Below are 19,235 nucleotides of genomic sequence, written 5' to 3'. Positions count from 1 at the left end.
TGGGTATGACAGTATTGCACATGGGTATGATAGTATTGCACATGGGTATGACAGTATTGCACAAGGGTATATTAGTGTTGCACATGGGTATGACAGTATTGCACATGGTATGTCAGTGTTACACATGGGTATGACAGTATTGCACATGGGTATGTCAGTATTGCACATGGGTATGACAGTATTGCACATGGGTATGACAGAATTGCACATGGCTATGACAGTATTGCACATGGGTATGACAGTATTGCACATGTGTGTGACAGTGTTGCACATGGGTATGTCAGTATTGCACATGGGTATGACAGTATTGCACATGGGTATGACAGAATTGCACATGGCTATGACACTATTGCACATGGGTATGATAGTATTCTACATTGGTATGACAGTATTGCACATGGGTATGACAGTGTTGCACATGGGTATGACCGTATATCACATGGGTTTGTCAGTATTGCACATGGGTATGACAGTATTGCACATGGGTACGACAGTATTGAACATATGTATGACAGTGTTGCACATGGTATGTCAGTGTTGAACATTGGTAGGACAGTATTGCACATGGGTATATCAGTATTGCACATGGGTATATCAGTATTGCACATGGGTATGACAGTATTGCACATGGGTATGACAGTATTGCACATGGGTACGACAGTATTGAACATATGTATGACAGTGTTGCACATGGTATGTCAGTGTTGAACATTGGTATGACAGTATTGCACATGGGTATATCAGTATTGCACATGGGTATATCAGTATTGCACATGGGTATGACAGTATTGCACATGGGTATGACAGTATTGCACATGGGTTTACCAGTATTGCACATGGGTTTGACAGTATTGCACATGGGTATGAGAGTATTGCATATGGGTATGAAAGTGTTGCACATGGGTATGTCAGTGTTGCACATGGGTATGACAGTGTCGCACATGGGTATGTCAGTTTTGCAGATGGGTATGACAGTGTTGCACATGGGTATGACAGTGTTGCACATTTGTATGACAGTGTTGCACATGGGTATGACAGTATTGCACAAGGGTATGTGTGTGTTGCACATGGGTATGACAGTATTGCACATGGGTATGACAGTATTGCACATGGGTATGTCAGTATAGCACATGGGTATGACAATATTGCACATGGGTATGACAGTATTGCACATGGGTATGTCAGTGTTGCAAATCGGTATGACCGTACAGCACATGGGTATGTCAGTATTGCACATGGGTATGACAGTATTGCACATGGGTATGACAGTGTTGCACATTTGTATGACAGTGTTGCACATTTTTATGACAGTGTTGCACACGGGTATGACAGTATTGCACAAGGGTATGTCAGTGTTGCACATGGGTATGACAGTATTGCACATGGGTATGACAGTATTGCACATGGGTATGACAGTATTAAACATGGTATGTCAATGTTTCACATGGGTATGATAGTATTGCACATGGGTATGTCAGTATTGCACATGGGTATGACAGTATTGCATAAGGGTATATCAGTGTTGCACATGGGTATGACAGTATTGCACATGGTATGTCAATGTTGCACATGGGTATGACAGTATTGCACATGGGTATGACAGTATTGCATATGGGTATGAGAGTATTGCACATGGGTATGTCAGTATTGCAAATGGGTATAAAAGTGTTGCACAAGGGTATGTCAGTGTTGCACAATCATATGTCAGTATTGCACATGGGTTTGACAGTATTGCACATGGGTATGACAGTATTGCACATGGTATGTCAGTGTTGCACATGGGTATGACAGTATTGCACATGGGTATGTCAGTATTGCACATGGGTATGACAGTATTGCACATGGGTATGTCAGTATTGCAAATGGGTATGAAAGTGTTGCACAAGGGTATGTCAGTGTTGCACAAGCATATGTCAGTATTGCACATGGTATGACAGTATTGCACATGGGTATGACAGTATTGCACATGGTATGTCAGTGTTGCACATGGGTATGACAGTATTGCACATGGGTATGTCAGTATTGCACATGGGTATGAAAGTATTGCACATGGTAATGACAGTATTGCACATGGGTATGTCAGTATAGCACATGGGTATGACAATATTGCACATGGGTATGACAGTATTGCACATGGGTATGACAGTATTGCACATGGGTATGACAGTATTGCACATGGGTATGTCAGTATAGCACATGGGTATGACAATATTGCACATGGGTATGACAGTATTGCACATGGGTATGTCAGTGTTGCAAATCGGTATGACCGTACAGCACATGGGTATGACAGTGTTGCACATGGGTATGACAGTATTGCACATGGTATGTCAATGTTGCACATGGGTATGACAGTATTGCACATGGGTATGACAGTATTGCACATGGGTATGAGAGTATTGCACATGGGTATGTCAGTATTGCAAATGGGTATGAAAGTGTTGCACAAGGGTATGTCAGTGTTGCACAAGCATATGTCAGTATTGCACATGGAAATGACAGTATTGCACATGGGTATGACAGTATTGCACATGGTATGTCAGTGTTGCACATGGGTCTGACAGTATTGCACATGGGTATGTCAGTATTGCACATGGGTATGACAGTATTGCACATGGGTATGACAGTATTGCACATGGGTATGTCAGTATAGCACATGGGTATGACAATATTGCACATGGGTACGATAGTATTGCACATGGGTATGTCAGTGTTGCAACTGGGTATTGCAAATGGGTATGACAGTATTGCACATGGTATGTCAGTGTTGCACATGGGTATGACAGTATTGCACATGGGTATGAAAGTGTTGCACAAGGGTATGTCAGTGTTGCACATGGGTATGTCAGTGTTGCACATGGGTACAGCAGTATTGCACATGGGTATGACAGTATTGCACATGGGTATGACAATATTGCATATGGGTATGACAGTATTGCACATGGGTATGTCAGTTTTGCACATGGGTATGACAGTATTGCACATGGGTATGTCAGTATTGCACATGGGTATGAAAGTGTTGCACAAGGGTATGTCAGTGTTGCACATGGGTATTACAGTATTGCACATGGGTATGACAGTATTGCACATGGGTATGATAGTATTGCACATGGGTATGACAGTATTGCACAAGGGTATATTAGTGTTGCACATGGGTATGACAGTATTGCACATGGTATGTCAGTGTTACACATGGGTATGACAGTATTGCACATGGGTATGTCAGTATTGCACATGGGTATGACAGTATTGCACATGGGTATGACAGAATTGCACATGGCTATGACAGTATTGCACATGGGTATGACAGTATTGCACATGTGTGTGACAGTGTTGCACATGGGTATGTCAGTATTGCACATGGGTATGACAGTATTGCACATGGGTATGACAGAATTGCACATGGCTATGACACTATTGCACATGGGTATGATAGTATTCTACATTGGTATGACAGTATTGCACATGGGTATGACAGTGTTGCACATGGGTATGACCGTATATCACATGGGTTTGTCAGTATTGCACATGGGTATGACAGTATTGCACATGGGTACGACAGTATTGAACATATGTATGACAGTGTTGCACATGGTATGTCAGTGTTGAACATTGGTATGACAGTATTGCACATGGGTATATCAGTATTGCACATGGGTATGACAGTATTGCACATGGGTATGACAGTATTGCACATGGGTTTACCAGTATTGCACATGGGTTTGACAGTATTGCACATGGGTATGAGAGTATTGCATATGGGTATGAAAGTGTTGCACATGGGTATGTCAGTGTTGCACATGGGTATGACAGTGTCGCACATGGGTATGTCAGTTTTGCAGATGGGTATGACAGTGTTGCACATGGGTATGACAGTGTTGCACATTTGTATGACAGTGTTGCACATGGGTATGACAGTATTGCACAAGGGTATGTCAGTGTTGCACATGGGTATGACAGTATTGCACATGGGTATGACAGTATTGCACATGGGTATGTCAGTATAGCACATGGGTATGACAACATTGCACATGGGTATGACAGTATTGCACATGGGTATGTCAGTGTTGCAAATCGGTATGACCGTACAGCACATGGGTATGTCAGTATTGCACATGGGTATGACAGTATTGCACATGGGTATGACAGTGTTGCACATTTGTATGACAGTGTTGCACATGGGTATGTCAGTATAGCACATGGGTATGACAATATTGCACATGGGTATGACAGTATTGCACATGGGTATGACAGTATTGCACATGGGTATGACAGTATTGCACATGGGTATGTCAGTATAGCACATGGGTATGACAATATTGCACATGGGTATGACAGTATTGCACATGGGTATGTCAGTGTTGCAAATCGGTATGACCGTACAGCACATGGGTATGACAGTGTTGCACATGGGTATGACAGTATTGCACATGGTATGTCAATGTTGCACATGGGTATGACAGTATTGCACATGGGTATGACAGTATTGCACATGGGTATGAGAGTATTGCACATGGGTATGTCAGTATTGCAAATGGGTATGAAAGTGTTGCACAAGGGTATGTCAGTGTTGCACAAGCATATGTCAGTATTGCACATGGAAATGACAGTATTGCACATGGGTATGACAGTATTGCACATGGTATGTCAGTGTTGCACATGGGTCTGACAGTATTGCACATGGGTATGTCAGTATTGCACATGGGTATGACAGTATTGCACATGGGTATGACAGTATTGCACATGGGTATGTCAGTATAGCACATGGGTATGACAATATTGCACATGGGTACGATAGTATTGCACATGGGTATGTCAGTGTTGCAACTGGGTATTGCAAATGGGTATGACAGTATTGCACATGGTATGTCAGTGTTGCACATGGGTATGACAGTATTGCACATGGGTATGAAAGTGTTGCACAAGGGTATGTCAGTGTTGCACATGGGTATGTCAGTGTTGCACATGGGTACAGCAGTATTGCACATGGGTATGACAGTATTGCACATGGGTATGACAATATTGCATATGGGTATGACAGTATTGCACATGGGTATGTCAGTTTTGCACATGGGTATGACAGTATTGCACATGGGTATGTCAGTATTGCACATGGGTATGAAAGTGTTGCACAAGGGTATGTCAGTGTTGCACATGGGTATTACAGTATTGCACATGGGTATGACAGTATTGCACATGGGTATGATAGTATTGCACATGGGTATGACAGTATTGCACAAGGGTATATTAGTGTTGCACATGGGTATGACAGTATTGCACATGGTATGTCAGTGTTACACATGGGTATGACAGTATTGCACATGGGTATGTCAGTATTGCACATGGGTATGACAGTATTGCACATGGGTATGACAGAATTGCACATGGCTATGACAGTATTGCACATGGGTATGACAGTATTGCACATGTGTGTGACAGTGTTGCACATGGGTATGTCAGTATTGCACATGGGTATGACAGTATTGCACATGGGTATGACAGAATTGCACATGGCTATGACACTATTGCACATGGGTATGATAGTATTCTACATTGGTATGACAGTATTGCACATGGGTATGACAGTGTTGCACATGGGTATGACCGTATATCACATGGGTTTGTCAGTATTGCACATGGGTATGACAGTATTGCACATGGGTACGACAGTATTGAACATATGTATGACAGTGTTGCACATGGTATGTCAGTGTTGAACATTGGTATGACAGTATTGCACATGGGTATATCAGTATTGCACATGGGTATATCAGTATTGCACATGGGTATGACAGTATTGCACATGGGTATGACAGTATTGCACATGGGTTTACCAGTATTGCACATGGGTTTGACAGTATTGCACATGGGTATGAGAGTATTGCATATGGGTATGAAAGTGTTGCACATGGGTATGTCAGTGTTGCACATGGGTATGACAGTGTCGCACATGGGTATGTCAGTTTTGCAGATGGGTATGACAGTGTTGCACATGGGTATGACAGTGTTGCACATTTGTATGACAGTGTTGCACATGGGTATGACAGTATTGCACAAGGGTATGTCAGTGTTGCACATGGGTATGACAGTATTGCACATGGGTATGACAGTATTGCACATGGGTATGTCAGTATAGCACATGGGTATGACAATATTGCACATGGGTATGACAGTATTGCACATGGGTATGTCAGTGTTGCAAATCGGTATGACCGTACAGCACATGGGTATGTCAGTATTGCACATGGGTATGACAGTATTGCACATGGGTATGACAGTGTTGCACATTTGTATGACAGTGTTGCACACGGTTATGACAGTATTGCACAAGGGTATGTCAGTGTTGCACATGGGTATGACAGTATTGCACATGGGTATGACAGTATTGCACATGGGTATGACAGTATTGCACATGGGTATGACAGTATTGCACATGGGTATGACAGTATTGCACATGGGTTTACCAGTATTGCACATGGGTTTGACAGTATTGCACATGGGTATGAGAGTATTGCACATGGGTATGACAGTGTTGCACATGGGTATGTCAGTGTTGCACATGGGTATGACAGTGTCGCACATGGGTATGTCAGTTTTGCAGATGGGTATGACAGTGTTGCACATGGGTATGACAGTGTTGCACATTTGTATGACAGTGTTGCACATGGGTATGACAGTATTGCACAAGGGTATGTCAGTGTTGCACATGGGTAAGACAGTATTGCACATGGGTATGACAGTGTTGCACATGGGTATGTCAGTATAGCACATGGGTATGACAATATTGCACATGGGTATGACAGTATTGCACATGGGTATGTCAGTGTTGCAAATCGGTATGACCGTACAGCACATGGGTATGTCAGTATTGCACATGGGTATGACAGTATTGCACATGGGTATGACAGTGTTGCACATTTGTATGACAGTGTTGCACATGGTTATGACAGTATTGCACAAGGGTATGTCAGTGTTGCACATGGGTATGACAGTATTGCACATGGGTATGACAGTATTGCACATGGGTATGACAGTATTGCACATGGTATGTCAGTGTTGCACATGGGTATGACAGTATTGCACATGGGTATGTCAGTATTGCACATTGGAATGACAGTAGTGCACATGGGTATGACAGTATTGCACATGGGTATGTCAGTATAGCACATGGGTATGACAATATTGCACATGGGTATGACAGTATTGCACATGGGTATGTCAGTGTTGCAAATCGGTATGACCGTACAGCACATGGGTATGTCAGTATTGCACATGGGTATGACAGTATTGCACATGGGTATGACAGTGTTGCACATTTTTATGACAGTGTTGCACACGGGTATGACAGTATTGCACAAGGGTATGTCAGTGTTGCACATGGGTATGACAGTATTGCACATGGGTATGACAGTATTGCACATGGGTATGACAGTATTAAACATGGTATGTCAATGTTTCACATGGGTATGATAGTATTGCACATGGGTATGTCAGTATTGCACATGGGTATGACAGTATTGCATAAGGGTATATCAGTGTTGCACATGGGTATGACAGTATTGCACATGGTATGTCAATGTTGCACATGGGTATGACAGTATTGCACATGGGTATGACAGTATTGCATATGGGTATGAGAGTATTGCACATGGGTATGTCAGTATTGCAAATGGGTATGAAAGTGTTGCACAAGGGTATGTCAGTGTTGCACAATCATATGTCAGTATTGCACATGGGTTTGACAGTATTGCACATGGGTATGACAGTATTGCACATGGTATGTCAGTGTTGCACATGGGTATGACAGTATTGCACATGGGTATGTCAGTATTGCACATGGGTATGACAGTATTGCACATGGGTATGTCAGTATTGCAAATGGGTATGAAAGTGTTGCACAAGGGTATGTCAGTGTTGCACAAGCATATGTCAGTATTGCACATGGTATGACAGTATTGCACATGGGTATGACAGTATTGCACATGGTATGTCAGTGTTGCACATGGGTATGACAGTATTGCACATGGGTATGTCAGTATTGCACATGGGTATGAAAGTATTGCACATGGTAATGACAGTATTGCACATGGGTATGTCAGTATAGCACATGGGTATGACAATATTGCACATGGGTATGACAGTATTGCACATGGGTATGACAGTATTGCACATGGGTATGACAGTATTGCACATGGGTATGTCAGTATAGCACATGGGTATGACAATATTGCACATGGGTATGACAGTATTGCACATGGGTATGTCAGTGTTGCAAATCGGTATGACCGTACAGCACATGGGTATGACAGTGTTGCACATGGGTATGACAGTATTGCACATGGTATGTCAATGTTGCACATGGGTATGACAGTATTGCACATGGGTATGACAGTATTGCACATGGGTATGAGAGTATTGCACATGGGTATGTCAGTATTGCAAATGGGTATGAAAGTGTTGCACAAGGGTATGTCAGTGTTGCACAAGCATATGTCAGTATTGCACATGGGTATGACAGTATTGCACATGGGTATGACAGTATTGCACATTGTATGTCAGTGTTGCACATGGGTCTGACAGTATTGCACATGGGTATGTCAGTATTGCACATGGGTATGACAGTATTGCACATGGGTATGACAGTATTGCACATGGGTATGTCAGTATAGCACATGGGTATGACAATATTGCACATGGGTACGATAGTATTGCACATGGGTATGTCAGTGTTGCAACTGGGTATTGCAAATGGGTATGACAGTATTGCACATGGTATGTCAGTGTTGCACATGGGTATGACAGTATTGCACATGGGTATGAAAGTGTTGCACAAGGGTATGTCAGTGTTGCACATGGGTATGTCAGTGTTGCACATGGGTACAGCAGTATTGCACATGGGTATGACAGTATTGCACATGGGTATGACAATATTGCATATGGGTATGACAGTATTGCACATGGGTATGTCAGTTTTGCACATGGGTATGACAGTATTGCACATGGGTATGTCAGTATTGCACATGGGTATGAAAGTGTTGCACAAGGGTATGTCAGTGTTGCACATGGGTATTACAGTATTGCACATGGGTATGACAGTATTGCACATGGGTATGATAGTATTGCACATGGGTATGACAGTATTGCACAAGGGTATATTAGTGTTGCACATGGGTATGACAGTATTGCACATGGTATGTCAGTGTTACACATGGGTATGACAGTATTGCACATGGGTATGTCAGTATTGCACATGGGTATGACAGTATTGCACATGGGTATGACAGAATTGCACATGGCTATGACAGTATTGCACATGGGTATGACAGTATTGCACATGTGTGTGACAGTGTTGCACATGGGTATGTCAGTATTGCACATGGGTATGACAGTATTGCACATGGGTATGACAGAATTGCACATGGCTATGACACTATTGCACATGGGTATGATAGTATTCTACATTGGTATGACAGTATTGCACATGGGTATGACAGTGTTGCACATGGGTATGACCGTATATCACATGGGTTTGTCAGTATTGCACATGGGTATGACAGTATTGCACATGGGTACGACAGTATTGAACATATGTATGACAGTGTTGCACATGGTATGTCAGTGTTGAACATTGGTATGACAGTATTGCACATGGGTATATCAGTATTGCACATGGGTATATCAGTATTGCACATGGGTATGACAGTATTGCACATGGGTATGACAGTATTGCACATGGGTTTACCAGTATTGCACATGGGTTTGACAGTATTGCACATGGGTATGAGAGTATTGCATATGGGTATGAAAGTGTTGCACATGGGTATGTCAGTGTTGCACATGGGTATGACAGTGTCGCACATGGGTATGTCAGTTTTGCAGATGGGTATGACAGTGTTGCACATGGGTATGACAGTGTTGCACATTTGTATGACAGTGTTGCACATGGGTATGACAGTATTGCACAAGGGTATGTCAGTGTTGCACATGGGTATGACAGTATTGCACATGGGTATGACAGTATTGCACATGGGTATGTCAGTATAGCACATGGGTATGACAATATTGCACATGGGTATGACAGTATTGCACATGGGTATGTCAGTGTTGCAAATCGGTATGACCGTACAGCACATGGGTATGTCAGTATTGCACATGGGTATGACAGTATTGCACATGGGTATGACAGTGTTGCACATTTGTATGACAGTGTTGCACATGGTTATGACAGTATTGCACAAGGGTATGTCAGTGTTGCACATGGGTATGACAGTATTGCACATGGGTATGACAGTATTGCACATGGGTATGACAGTATTGCACATGGGTATGACAGTATTGCACATGGGTATGTCAGTGTTGCAAATCGGTATGACCGTACAGCACATGGGTATGTCAGTATTGCACATGGGTATGACAGTATTGCACATGGGTATGACAGAATTGCACATGGCTATGACACTATTGCACATGGGTATGATAGTATTCTACATTGGTATGACAGTATTGCACATGGGTATGACAGTGTTGCACATGGGTATGACCGTATATCACATGGGTTTGTCAGTATTGCACATGGGTATGACAGTATTGCACATGGGTGCGACAGTATTGAACATATGTATGACAGTGTTGCACATGGTATGTCAGTGTTGAACATTGGTATGACAGTATTGCACATGGGTATATCAGTATTGCACATGGGTATGACAGTGTTGCAATTGGGTATGTCAGTGTTGCACATGGGTATGACAGTATTGCACATGGGTATCACAGTATTGCACATGGGTATGACAGTATTGCACATGGGTTTACCAGTATTGCACATGGGTTTGACAGTATTGCACATGGGTATGAGAGTATTGCACATGGGTATGACAGTGTTGCACATGGGTATGTCAGTATTGCACATGGGTATGTCAGTATTGCAAATGGGTATGAAAGTGTTGCACAAGGGTATGTCAGTGTTGCACAAGCATATGTCAGTATTGCACATGGGTATGACAGTATTGCACATGGGTATGACAGTATTGCACATGGTATGTCAGTGTTGCACATGGGTCTGACAGTATTGCACATGGGTATGTCAGTATTGCACATGGGTATGACAGTATTGCAAATGGGTATGACAGTATTGCACATGGGTATGTCAGTATAGCACATGGGTATGACAATATTGCACATGGGTACGATAGTATTGCACATGGGTATGTCAGTGTTGCAACTGGGTATTGCAAATGGGTATGACAGTATTGCACATGGTATGTCAGTGTTGCACATGGGTATGACAGTATTGCACATGGGTATGAAAGTGTTGCACAAGGGTATGTCAGTGTTGCACATGGGTATGTCAGTGTTGCACATGGGTACAGCAGTATTGCACATGGGTATGACAGTATTGCACATGGGTATGACAATATTGCATATGGGTATGACAGTATTGCACATGGGTATGTCAGTTTTGCACATGGGTATGACAGTATTGCACATGGGTATGTCAGTATTGCACATGGGTATGAAAGTGTTGCACAAGGGTATGTCAGTGTTGCACATGGGTATTACAGTATTGCACATGGGTATGACAGTATTGCACATGGGTATGATAGTATTGCACATGGGTATGACAGTATTGCACAAGGGTATATTAGTGTTGCACATGGGTATGACAGTATTGCACATGGTATGTCAGTGTTACACATGGGTATGACAGTATTGCACATGGGTATGTCAGTATTGCACATGGGTATGACAGTATTGCACATGGGTATGACAGAATTGCACATGGCTATGACAGTATTGCACATGGGTATGACAGTATTGCACATGTGTGTGACAGTGTTGCACATGGGTATGTCAGTATTGCACATGGGTATGACAGTATTGCACATGGGTATGACAGAATTGCACATGGCTATGACACTATTGCACATGGGTATGATAGTATTCTACATTGGTATGACAGTATTGCACATGGGTATGACAGTGTTGCACATGGGTATGACCGTATATCACATGGGTTTGTCAGTATTGCACATGGGTATGACAGTATTGCACATGGGTACGACAGTATTGAACATATGTATGACAGTGTTGCACATGGTATGTCAGTGTTGAACATTGGTATGACAGTATTGCACATGGGTATATCAGTATTGCACATGGGTATATCAGTATTGCACATGGGTATGACAGTATTGCACATGGGTATGACAGTATTGCACATGGGTTTACCAGTATTGCAAATGGGTTTGACAGTATTGCACATTGGTATGAGAGTATTGCATATGGGTATGAAAGTGTTGCACATGGGTATGTCAGTGTTGCACATGGGTATGACAGTGTCGCACATGGGTATGTCAGTTTTGCAGATGGGTATGACAGTGTTGCACATGGGTATGACAGTGTTGCACATTTGTATGACAGTGTTGCACATGGGTATGACAGTATTGCACAAGGGTATGTCAGTGTTGCACATGGGTATGACAGTATTGCACATGGGTATGACAGTATTGCACATGGGTATGTCAGTATAGCACATGGGTATGACAATATTGCACATGGGTATGACAGTATTGCACATGGGTATGTCAGTGTTGCAAATCGGTATGACCGTACAGCACATGGGTATGTCAGTATTGCACAGGGGTATGACAGTATTGCACATGGGTATGACAGTGTTGCACATTTGTATGACAGTGTTGCACATGGTTATGACAGTATTGCACAAGGGTATGTCAGTGTTGCACATGGGTATGACAGTATTGCACATGGGTATGACAGTATTGCACATGGGTATGACAGTATTGCACATGGGTATGACAGTATTGCACATGGGTATGTCAGTGTTGCAAATCGGTATGACCGTACAGCACATGGGTATGTCAGTATTGCACATGGGTATGACAGTATTGCACATGGGTATGACAGAATTGCACATGGCTATGACACTATTGCACATGGGTATGATAGTATTCTACATTGGTATGACAGTATTGCACATGGGTATGACAGTGTTGCACATGGGTATGACCGTATATCACATGGGTTTGTCAGTATTGCACATGGGTATGACAGTATTGCACATGGGTACGACAGTATTGAACATACGTATGACAGTGTTGCACATGGTATGTCAGTGTTGAACATTGGTATGACAGTATTGCACATGGGTATATCAGTATTGCACATGGGTATGACAGTGTTGCAATTGGGTATGTCAGTGTTGCACATGGGTATGACAGTATTGCACATGGGTATGACAGTATTGCACATGGGTATGACAGTATTGCACATGGGTTTACCAGTATTGCACATGGGTTTGACAGTATTGCACATGGGTATGAGAGTATTGCACATGGGTATGACAGTGTTGCACATGGGTATGTCAGTGTTGCACATGGGTATGACAGTGTCGCACATGGGTATGTCAGTTTTGCAGATGGGTATGACAGTGTTGCACATGGGTATGACAGTGTTGCACATTTGTATGACAGTGTTGCACATGGGTATGACAGTATTGCACAAGGGTATGTCAGTGTTGCACATGGGTAAGACAGTATTGCACATGGGTATGACAGTATTGCACATGGGTATGTCAGTATAGCACATGGGTATGACAATATTGCACATGGGTATGACAGTATTGCACATGGGTATGTCAGTGTTGCAAATCGGTATGACCGTACAGCACATGGGTATGTCAGTATTGCACATGGGTATGACAGTATTGCACATGGGTATGACAGTGTTGCACATTTGTATGACAGTGTTGCACATGGTTATGACAGTATTGCACAAGGGTATGTCAGTGTTGCACATGGGTATGACAGTATTGCACATTGGAATGACAGTAGTGCACATGGGTATGACAGTATTGCACATGGGTATGTCAGTATAGCACATGGGTATGACAATATTGCACATGGGTATGACAGTATTGCACATGGGTATGTCAGTGTTGCAAATCGGTATGACCGTACAGCACATGGGTATGTCAGTATTGCACATGGGTATGACAGTATTGCACATGGGTATGACAGTGTTGCACATTTTTATGACAGTGTTGCACACGGGTATGACAGTATTGCACAAGGGTATGTCAGTGTTGCACATGGGTATGACAGTATTGCACATGGGTATGACAGTATTGCACATGGGTATGACAGTATTAAACATGGTATGTCAATGTTTCACATGGGTATGATAGTATTGCACATGGGTATGTCAGTATTGCACATGGGTATGACAGTATTGCATAAGGGTATATCAGTGTTGCACATGGGTATGACAGTATTGCACATGGTATGTCAATGTTGCACATGGGTATGACAGTATTGCACATGGGTATGACAGTATTGCATATGGGTATGAGAGTATTGCACATGGGTATGTCAGTATTGCAAATGGGTATGAAAGTGTTGCACAAGGGTATGTCAGTGTTGCACAATCATATGTCAGTATTGCACATGGGTTTGACAGTATTGCACATGGGTATGTCAGTATTGCAAATGGGTATGAAAGTGTTGCACAAGGGTATGTCAGTGTTGCACAAGCATATGTCAGTATTGCACATGGTATGACAGTATTGCACATGGGTATGACAGTATTGCACATGGTATGTCAGTGTTGCACATGGGTATGACAGTATTGCACATGGGTATGTCAGTATTGCACATGGGTATGAAAGTATTGCACATGGTAATGACAGTATTGCACATGGGTATGTCAGTATAGCACATGGGTATGACAATATTGCACATGGGTATGACAGTATTGCACATGGGTATGACAGTATTGCACATGGGTATGACAGTATTGCACATGGGTATGTCAGTATAGCACATGGGTATGACAATATTGCACATGGGTATGACAGTATTGCACATGGGTATGTCAGTGTTGCAAATCGGTATGACCGTACAGCACATGGGTATGACAGTGTTGCACATGGGTATGACAGTATTGCACATGGTATGTCAATGTTGCACATGGGTATGACAGTATTGCACATGGGTATGACAGTATTGCACATGGGTATGAGAGTATTGCACATGGGTATGTCAGTATTGCAAATGGGTATGAAAGTGTTGCACAAGGGTATGTCAGTGTTGCACAAGCATATGTCAGTATTGCACATGGGTATGACAGTATTGCACATGGGTATGACAGTATTGCACATGGTATGTCAGTGTTGCACATGGGTCTGACAGTATTGCACATGGGTATGTGAGTATTGCACATGGGTATGACAGTATTGCACATGGGTATGACAGTATTGCACATGGGTATGTCAGTATAGCACATGGGTATGACAATATTGCACATGGGTACGATAGTATTGCACATGGGTATGTCAGTGTTGCAACTGGGTATTGCAAATGGGTATGACAGTATTGCACATGGTATGTCAGTGTTGCACATGGGTATGACAGTATTGCACATGGGTATGAAAGTGTTGCACAAGGGTATGTCAGTGTTGCACATGGGTATGTCAGTGTTGCACATGGGTACAGCAGTATTGCACATGGGTATGACAGTATTGCACATGGGTATAACAATATTGCATATGGGTATGACAGTATTGCACATGGGTATGTCAGTTTTGCACATGGGTATGACAGTATTGCACATGGGTATGTCAGTATTGCACATGGGTATGAAAGTGTTGCACAAGGGTATGTCAGTGTTGCACATGGGTATTAAGGTATTGCACATGGGTATGACAGTATTGCACATGGGTATGATAGTATTGCACATGGGTATGACAGTATTGCACATGGTATGTCAGTGTTGCACATGGGTCTGACAGTATTGCACATGGGTATGTCAGTATTGCACATGGGTATGACAGTATTGCAAATGGGTATGACAGTATTGCACATGGGTATGTCAGTATAGCACATGGGTATGACAATATTGCACATGGGTACGATAGTATTGCACATGGGTATGTCAGTGTTGCAACTGGGTATTGCAAATGGGTATGACAGTATTGCACATGGTATGTCAGTGTTGCACATGGGTATGACAGTATTGCACATGGGTATGAAAGTGTTGCACAAGGGTATGTCAGTGTTGCACATGGGTATGTCAGTGTTGCACATGGGTACAGCAGTATTGCACATGGGTATGACAGTATTGCACATGGGTATGACAATATTGCATATGGGTATGACAGTATTGCACATGGGTATGTCAGTTTTGCACATGGGTATGACAGTATTGCACATGGGTATGTCAGTATTGCACATGGGTATGAAAGTGTTGCACAAGGGTATGTCAGTGTTGCACATGGGTATTACAGTATTGCACATGGGTATGACAGTATTGCACATGGGTATGATAGTATTGCACATGGGTATGACAGTATTGCACAAGGGTATATTAGTGTTGCACATGGGTATGACAGTATTGCACATGGTATGTCAGTGTTACACATGGGTATGACAGTATTGCACATGGGTATGTCAGTATTGCACATGGGTATGACAGTATTGCACATGGGTATGACAGAATTGCACATGGCTATGACAGTATTGCACATGGGTATGACAGTATTGCACATGTGTGTGACAGTGTTGCACATGGGTATGTCAGTATTGCACATGGGTATGACAGTATTGCACATGGGTATGACAGAATTGCACATGGCTATGACACTATTGCACATGGGTATGATAGTATTCTACATTGGTATGACAGTATTGCACATGGGTATGACAGTGTTGCACATGGGTATGACCGTATATCACATGGGTTTGTCAGTATTGCACATGGGTATGACAGTATTGCACATGGGTACGACAGTATTGAACATATGTATGACAGTGTTGCACATGGTATGTCAGTGTTGAACATTGGTATGACAGTATTGCACATGGGTATATCAGTATTGCACATGGGTATATCAGTATTGCACATGGGTATGACAGTATTGCACATGGGTATGACAGTATTGCACATGGGTTTACCAGTATTGCAAATGGGTTTGACAGTATTGCACATTGGTATGAGAGTATTGCATATGGGTATGAAAGTGTTGCACATGGGTATGTCAGTGTTGCACATGGGTATGACAGTGTCGCACATGGGTATGTCAGTTTTGCAGATGGGTATGACAGTGTTGCACATGGGTATGACAGTGTTGCACATTTGTATGACAGTGTTGCACATGGGTATGACAGTATTGCACAAGGGTATGTCAGTGTTGCACATGGGTATGACAGTATTGCACATGGGTATGACAGTATTGCACATGGGTATGTCAGTATAGCACATGGGTATGACAATATTGCACATGGGTATGACAGTATTGCACATGGGTATGTCAGTGTTGCAAATCGGTATGACCGTACAGCACATGGGTATGTCAGTATTGCACAGGGGTATGACAGTATTGCACATGGGTATGACAGTGTTGCACATTTGTATGACAGTGTTGCACATGGTTATGACAGTATTGCACAAGGGTATGTCAGTGTTGCACATGGGTATGACAGTATTGCACATGGGTATGACAGTATTGCACATGGGTATGACAGTATTGCACATGGGTATGACAGTATTGCACATGGGTATGTCAGTGTTGCAAATCGGTATGACCGTACAGCACATGGGTATGTCAGTATTGCACATGGGTATGACAGTATTGCACATGGGTATGACAGAATTGCACATGGCTATGACACTATTGCACATGGGTATGATAGTATTCTACATTGGTATGACAGTATTGCACATGGGTATGACAGTGTTGCACATGGGTATGACCGTATATCACATGGGTTTGTCAGTATTGCACATGGGTATGACAGTATTGCACATGGGTACGACAGTATTGAACATACGTATGACAGTGTTGCACATGGTATGTCAGTGTTGAACATTGGTATGACAGTATTGCACATGGGTATATCAGTATTGCACATGGGTATGACAGTGTTGCAATTGGGTATGTCAGTGTTGCACATGGGTATGACAGTATTGCACATGGGTATGACAGTATTGCACATGGGTATGACAGTATTGCACATGGGTTTACCAGTATTGCACATGGGTTTGACAGTATTGCACATGGGTATGAGAGTATTGCACATGGGTATGACAGTGTTGCACATGGGTATGTCAGTGTTGCACATGGGTATGACAGTGTCGCACATGGGTATGTCAGTTTTGCAGATGGGTATGACAGTGTTGCACATGGGTATGACAGTGTTGCACATTTGTATGACAGTGTTGCACATGGGTATGACAGTATTGCACAAGGGTATGTCAGTGTTGCACATGGGTAAGACAGTATTGCACATGGGTATGACAGTATTGCACATGGGTATGTCAGTATAGCACATGGGTATGACAATATTGCACATGGGTATGACAGTATTGCACATGGGTATGTCAGTGTTGCAAATCGGTATGACCGTACAGCACATGGGTATGTCAGTATTGCACATGGGTATGACAGTATTGCACATGGGTATGACAGTGTTGCACATTTGTATGACAGTGTTGCACATGGTTATGACAGTATTGCACAAGGGTATGTCAGTGTTGCACATGGGTATGACAGTATTGCACATTGGAATGACAGTAGTGCACATGGGTATGACAGTATTGCACATGGGTATGTCAGTATAGCACATGGGTATGACAATATTGCACATGGGTATGACAGTATTGCACATGGGTATGTCAGTGTTGCAAATCGGTATGACCGTACAGCACATGGGTATGTCAGTATTGCACATGGGTATGACAGTATTGCACATGGGTATGACAGTGTTGCACATTTTTATGACAGTGTTGCACACGGGTATGACAGTATTGCACAAGGGTATGTCAGTGTTGCACATGGGTATGACAGTATTGCACATGGGTATGACAGTATTGCACATGGGTATGACAGTATTAAACATGGTATGTCAATGTTTCACATGGGTATGATAGTATTGCACATGGGTATGTCAGTATTGCACATGGGTATGACAGTATTGCATAAGGGTATATCAGTGTTGCACATGGGTATGACAGTATTGCACATGGTATGTCAATGTTGCACATGGGTATGACAGTATTGCACATGGGTATGACAGTATTGCATATGGGTATGAGAGTATTGCACATGGGTATGTCAGTATTGCAAATGGGTATGAAAGTGTTGCACAAGGGTATGTCAGTGTTGCACAATCATATGTCAGTATTGCACATGGGTTTGACAGTATTGCACATGGGTATGTCAG

Source organism: Eucyclogobius newberryi, unplaced genomic scaffold, assembly GCF_026437365.1.
Source record: "Eucyclogobius newberryi isolate DKJ021-1_F unplaced genomic scaffold, fEucNew1.0.hap1 SCAF_71, whole genome shotgun sequence".
Lineage (NCBI taxonomy): Eukaryota > Metazoa > Chordata > Actinopteri > Gobiiformes > Gobiidae > Eucyclogobius > Eucyclogobius newberryi.
The sequence above is the reverse complement of the archived record's forward strand: the minus strand, read 5'-3'. Positions refer to the sequence as shown.